We start from the raw sequence: 7,203 nt of genomic DNA on the forward strand, positions 1-7,203 counted from the left end.
ATCTAAGCCGAAAGCACAAACCCTTTCCCAGGGCTCCTCAGATGGGCTTTATGGTAAAAGATGAGGGGAGGAATGAATAACAGATCCCTGGCAGACAAACTGACTCCAGGCTCCGCCTTGCATAATTGTCTCCGGAAGGACCTTGGGCATCAGAAAGAGGTTAATAACACCCAGTGCTCTTGTTGAGTCACTCCAAGTATTGGAATGTCACGGGTTTGAGCAATGGATTTGTCGGTGCCAGCTAAATAAATGGTGCGCAATAACTCACCAGCGGCTGTGGGCTCTGCAATGGCCAGTCCTCGGAGATGCCCACAAGGTGCCTCTGCCTTGCCCCAAGCACTGACCACTCAGGGCCTTAACAGCGGCCACCACTTGCAGACTACTTTAAAGCCCTTATTTTACACAAAACATGGGACTGTTTCTGTTTTTATTTAGAAGCAGCACATTTTTCTCATTATAAATGGGTGATGTTTACTGAGCTGCCTGGTTTAGAGGTACCGTTGCGCTATGAACAGAGACAGCTCCTACATCGCTTGTCATGGGTAGTGCAAAAAGTGACAGATCAGTTTAAATCGGGTTTCTATTTGGAAGAATACATCATCTACATTAAAGAGTTAAACCCACAGCAAATCCTCCAGCCCTGATATCCTGGATTCCATCAGGACTAGATCTCGGCTGGAGATTTCAGATTTGGGACCCAGATATAAGTTCCATTGTTTGGAAACAACTGCTGATCAAAACACTGTTTTGGAAAGCATTTTATTTATTTACAGAAGTCTCCATAGAAACCACAGCAGAGATTTTTCAACCAGATGTGATGCTTCATTGTTAATTTGTTCATTTATCAGAACAACGGCTTTCCTATCACGAGATCTGGGCAGCTAAAATCTGAAGTGCTAGCTCCAGGCTGCCCATCAGATGGAAAATATTAGTAACACAGCTTTTGGAACTGGAAATCTCCAAGTATGTTGTGCAAAACCAGCAGACATTCATAGAATCATAGAACTATAGGGTTGGAAGGGACCTCTGGAGATCATCTAGTCCAACCCCCCTGCCAGAGCAGGGTCACCTAGAGCAGGTTGCACATTGTTCATCTCTAGCCACCTCTGTGGAAACAGAGGCGCAGAGCACCCTAGTGGTTTCTCCAAGAGCACGCTACCACTCAGAGCCCAGCACTCAAATTCAGCTCCCATCACCTAGACCACTTTACCCTGCAATGGACTAAACCCCATCTTTACTGCAAGATCCAGTAAACAACAGGATTGATGGATATTATGGATTATATCCGATGACTTTCTGCATTGAGGCTGTGGGGGCCATGGTGAATAGCAGCAATAAAACCAGGGTAGCAGCAGATGATACCGTGATTGGGAAAACAAAGCAGCTGTCTCACCCCTGCCTCCCCAGCTTTGCGGAGCACAGTTTAGGAGCTAGGCTGAGCATCTATTTTTAGACCAGCATTTACCTCTCTTCCAACCCAAACATAGCTCTCCCTTGTCATACCGACGGTGCTTTCAAACAGAACAGCGAATCATGGCGCCACAATTATAAATAAAATTATCAGCTGTCAGGCACGGGCTCCCACACAACTCCTTGGTGCAAGCCAGGGTAACGCTTGTTGCTTGCATCCCAAATGCAGTCCTGTTGGGTTTGCTAATGGAAAGAAAGGCAGGGGATGTTGTTTTAAATGCCAACAGACAGACAAACGGTGGAACTTTCTGCGTGATGAAATGTTGCGTAACTAACTTCCCAAAAAATGTTCAGTTCCTGGATCTAACATCCAATGGTGGTGGTTTTATTTTCCCTAATGGTACCTGTCCACTTAAACTGGGGACAAATCCCAGACAAGAAATTAAGGTAAAACATTTGTATTCTCGCACCACTGGGGCCCAACTGGCACCCTCTTGCCTTCTGGGACACACAGCCCTTTCACACTGATTAATATGTGCTGCTTGGTCCCCAAAGCCAGCATCACCTTTCTGTTAGCTTTGTCTCTTTTTGGCTGGTGCATCCCCCAGGGTGAATAATAGAGAACCGGCTTGAAGAACTTGTACAAAAGGAAATGGGTTGATTGAATTTGAGAAGCACATTCACTTGCGCTGGGAAGGAGCGATGTAGGGTCTTGATTTAGAAAAACTAAAAAAAAAAAATAAAAAAAATTACATGACACTGCAGGGAAACTATTTCTTTGAGGATCAAGTTAAATCAGACAATAGAAAGCAATCTTATTTTTAAGACATTAAAAGAAATGAAAAAGCGAAAACTAAAGGAGTTAACTGGGCTCCAGGGTACAATATTACTCAGCAAGCTTGGAGAACAGAAAGAGAAGAAAAAGTTTAAATGATTCATTAGATAGGTCCATACCATCCCACCATATTTCCTCCAGAAGAGTCTGAAGTCGACCGTGGCATTGTACGAAAGGACTTAGACACCAGGTTTGGGACTAAGACAACAGAGAAGCAAGTATTGGAAGGGTCTGAATGCCTTCCCCCTAGTCTTGCACCACGAGAATTGAAGAGATGCAGGGAAGAAGATTCACCACAGGTTTGTGTCCCCAGTGACTCTTTCCTCAAGCCTAACAAGCCACACGACACATGCGAGCACACTTGGTGCTCTGCTGCAACCCGTAACACGTGTTAGCCCCATTAAACAGTCACAGCTGCTTCTGGGCCACTGAGACCTATCACACAAACGTAGTCAGACAAGCTGGTCCCCAGCTCCATCAACTCTTGTAGCGCTCTGGCAGGTGACACTAGCCAAGGGACTGTCCTCCCGCACACCAAAAGCCAGGTGAGACTCCGTATAGCTGGATAAAGTTACACCATCACCCTCTTAAGGACAGCAGAACTTCACCACTGGGAAATTCTCCCGCCAGAGAGAAAAATCAGGGTCTGACACAGGTTCTGAGTCTGCAAACTACTAGAGACTTTCAGGCAGCAAGACATCACGGGCACAAACATGGCAGCAAGCACTGAAAAGCAAATACTGGTGTAAACTGCAGTCAATTTTACTGGCACTATCATTAAAAATAAGACAAAACTCGCAAGCAACTTCCTTCCCCTTCACTCCTGCAGAGCATTTAGTTTGTCTGCATTAAGGCATACTGGAAAGGAAAGGAAATATGTAAGAAAGTAGATGCTGTGACTGATCCATTTGACAGAGTCAAAACCACAGGGGTCTTTCAAAACCATAAAAAGATTAGTCATGTCATCATCTAATGACTTCTGAAAAGATGGAGAGCCCGTCATACAGCCAAAGACAGCATGCTGAAGTTAAACACCTTATAAGTTTGTTTTCTAATGGAAAAATAGTATTAATTTGCCCTTTCTGCTTTAAAATGCTCCATTGTTTGCTGGTTCAGGTAATAAATGTGTCCTCCAAACTGAGGAAAAATAGGAGGTGGTCCATTATTTCTCTGGTTTTCTTCTGTAAGACTTAAATTTTCACAACAGTGAGGGGGGAAAAAATTCATTATACCTGCTTTAGAGGTATAAATTGTGACCTTAGAAGTGAAGCTGTACGTTTAGATGTCCAGCTGAAGTCACAGTTTGCTTCAGCCCTTGCCTGGTTCCAGTTTCACACTGAGATGACTGTTCAAATTCCCTCATGTCAAACTATGACATTTCTTTAACTACTTTCTGCTGTCAGAGTAGTGCAAAAGGACTAGAAAGTTGGCCAGAATCCAACCCACTGACTCTAGGATCAATCTGGAGACACTCCCTGCATCCAGCAGGGTTTAAGCCGTGGCTTCTGAACCGAGGTCTTTAACTATGCAAGAGACTAAAATCTGTGCTTGGACCATGATGAACGTTCTGTTACAAACTGGTTTTGGTGGAACAGGAGTAGAAATGGCTGGAAAGAAAGTGACTTTGGACCGTGTAGGCAAGGCTACACAGTTATGTTTGCTTTGGAAGCCTGAGAGAAGAAAAAGTCCCATTACAAGAGAGACTGACCAACATCAGTGCAGGTATATGGCAGAGACTGCCTGCATGGTAGTACGGTCGAGAAGAGTCCGAGGGCAGATGTGTATCCTGAAGACTTTCTGGAGATCCCAAGAAATGCCATGTAAAGGCGTTAAAAGCACAGACGGGTGGAAGCTCTTGATCTAAACACACCAATGCTGTTAGATCACGCGAGCAGGTTCAGTACATTTGATCCACCCCGATAGGCTCTGAAATAAAATGCATCCTCCCATATGCTTGAACTGGAACAGCTGTCTAGAGCAAGAACTGTCATCTTCTGTTTGTACTGCACCTAGCAATTGTTCATATAAATAATAAATAAAATCAAAGGCACCAAGCAGTATCAGTTCTCCTTCCTATTATCTGCTTGCAGAGACCAATTGGCATCAGATGGGGCTCAGTAAGTCAGTGGCAATAAGATACCAAACCAACTAGCTTGATTCTTATCTCAGTGAGAGTACTTTAACTAATCTGAAACACAGCTGTATTTTGCATACAGCAGCTCACACAAGTTCATTAATGCGCATCTGGCCATCTAGATTGTACGCTGTAAAGGTGAATAGGGACTGTCCAGCATTAGAGGGATAATAACAAGAACAATAATTTAAAATAAGGAAGGTAAGATTTAAATGATGCTTTTCAGCTAGGAATTACAAAATGCTAAATTCTTACAGATGGTATGAATGTTAAATTGGAGGTACGGATAGCACATGCAGAGAAAAATAAGCCATCCCTTCTGAGCAGTTTAAAAATGCAGAGGCCCCCGGCCCCGCAGCCTTTGGCAAGCACAACATAGTTACCCAAGCTGAAAGCTCAGCAATGCTGTGAAGTCAAGCCTTGGGGACTCACGCATTTGAAAACTGCTCACTCATCCTCTTCAGTGCCCAGGCGTTTATAGCAATCTCCACTCAAGCACTGGTTTTCACATACTGTCAGTTTTCTTGTAAGTACTGACGCAAGCAGCAAACAGGAGAGCCCTGAGGCAGGTTTCCCAGGCAGCGGTCAGATTACAGCAGACGTACAGTGTGCTGCTGTCTTTCATCACTACGCTGAAGCGCAATTTCCAATATCTAATATCAACAGGCAATAACTGGCCACACAAGGAGTAATTCTTGATAACGTGTGATACCAGGTTCAATGAGAATTGTCAGGTACCAACACTACCATAGCACCTGTATCTGGTGTGCTGGTCTCTACTGGATGACGACTTCTGTATCCACCCCCATCAGCAGACTGGGGATGGTGTGTCTGTAAGGCTGCTATATTCAAGCACCAGAACAAAATAGGTTGAAAATCTCCCCCCTTCTCCACCTAGCAGCTCTCTTCCCTTCACCCAGCAAATATTCACCCAGAGATATTCTGCATAAACAGTAAAAAACCAGAGGGAATTAGAGAAAGCCATTTCACCCTGGAGGAATAAAGGAAGGCGAGGAAGATCCCAGTGCTCCCTTATTGCAGCAGTTGTCTAAAGGCGCACACAGGGCAAAGTACACTTTGGCACCTATAGCACAAAAACTAGCATTGTCGCTATTTACATGCAGTCTGCTGGCATACGTCACTTTGCAGCTCTTTGTCCTTTCCAAGAGGAATCTATGAAAAAAATTGTCTTATTAGCATTAGGCACAACTACAGCAAAGAGGGACAATCTCCACCACTGCAACACACTGAAGCGCAGCCCAGTCTAGCACAGCCAGTATTTCAAAGAGCAGCAGCTGCATCTTGTGGAAAGATTTAGCACTGCAGGCGTACCCCTACTAACGCAAGTTTATAAAGTGAGTGAGTAATGCACGTTCAGCTTTGCATTAATCTACCCAGGGGTTCTGCTGAAGCGCTCTGCCCTTTTCTACCCCTCTTTTTGTGCAAGATGTACATAGTGAACCTGCACAGCACACTGATCCACTGCAAAACAGCAGTTTCATCCAGTCGACATCCTTTCCCTTAGACCGGTTTGTCCAGCTCATCACACCCCAGAGGTGATCAGGGTGGAAAGCGCAGGCCTAACCTTTGTGGTTTTACACTGAACCATATCTAATTGTAGGCTAACATCAGCCTGCAACCTCAGTACTCTTTGAGGACTTTAATAGAAATCAGCTCCCATAATTGACACACACGGCCAAGACAGTTCACAAATTAGACCAAATACAAGATTTCTCATCCGTATAGTTCAGTCTGTATACAAAGGAACACCCCAAGACACAGCCTTGAGTAATCCCTGCTATCTGAAGTTGAGGCAGGGAGTTAATTTTGTTTTGGTACACTCTGTTCAGTTACTAATTTTTTCTCTGTTATTCTGGAAATTTCCTAAGCTATAACTTAAAAAAAAAAAATACAGCAGCACAACTCAATATTGTTGCTACCGATGTCATACTGACACTCCCAGTGCAGGAATGAAAGAAAACCCCACATATCGTAAGCTTGTAGCATGCTAATTACCATAGACTTGCTCTGCTCTATAGGATGGTTGCTGCTACATACAGTTGCCAATACGCATATAACAATACTGAGCTACATAACCGAGGAGTAGACTCCAGATTCCTAAACCCTGCTACTCCTTTTTCTACCTGCCCCGGGAGACTACCTTTACATATAAGGGAAGGGCTCCAAGTACAGCTAAGAGCATGCCCAGTAGCAACAGCCCTGCTGAGAGGAAGGCCCAGCTACTAGTCAGGCAAGTGAGGGAATGACCTCCCATTAATATTAGAAGTGAAAAGCTGTAGCTTGCAATGAGACAAGCCTGTTAATGTCTGTTAGATAATAACACCTTATCTGAGATGTTTGCTGTTGCCCTCATTAAAGCTGACTCCATCATAACCCGTGACCTGCAGCCTATACCTCTCAAGGCTTTCCATTGCAGGCAACGGGAAAGTCAGTAGCATCCGACAGTCTAGCAACATTAAAAAAAAAAATAATAATGGAGACAGAGTAGCAAGCAATCTGTCCTGCTATTCAGTACTCTGCTGGGCTTGTTGATAAAAGCAGAATCAATCCAGCTCCCCTTAAAAAAAAACCCAACAAAACACCACACAACCAAACCACAACTGAAGTTCCACTTTTTTTTTTTTTACATCATTAAATACTTTATAGCATTGTAAAAGGTCAAGTTTTATTGCAATCTTGTAACTCGGGAATGTTTTGATTAAATGAGAGAGCAGGAAGAGCACAATAGCAACAATGACCGATCCTGACCCTCACTAGCAAAGCCAGGTCATGAGTACAGAACCCTGGTGTTCTTACACGGGGA

This window comes from Rissa tridactyla, chromosome 5 (assembly GCF_028500815.1).
Source record: "Rissa tridactyla isolate bRisTri1 chromosome 5, bRisTri1.patW.cur.20221130, whole genome shotgun sequence".
In the NCBI taxonomy this organism is placed as follows: domain Eukaryota; kingdom Metazoa; phylum Chordata; class Aves; order Charadriiformes; family Laridae; genus Rissa; species Rissa tridactyla.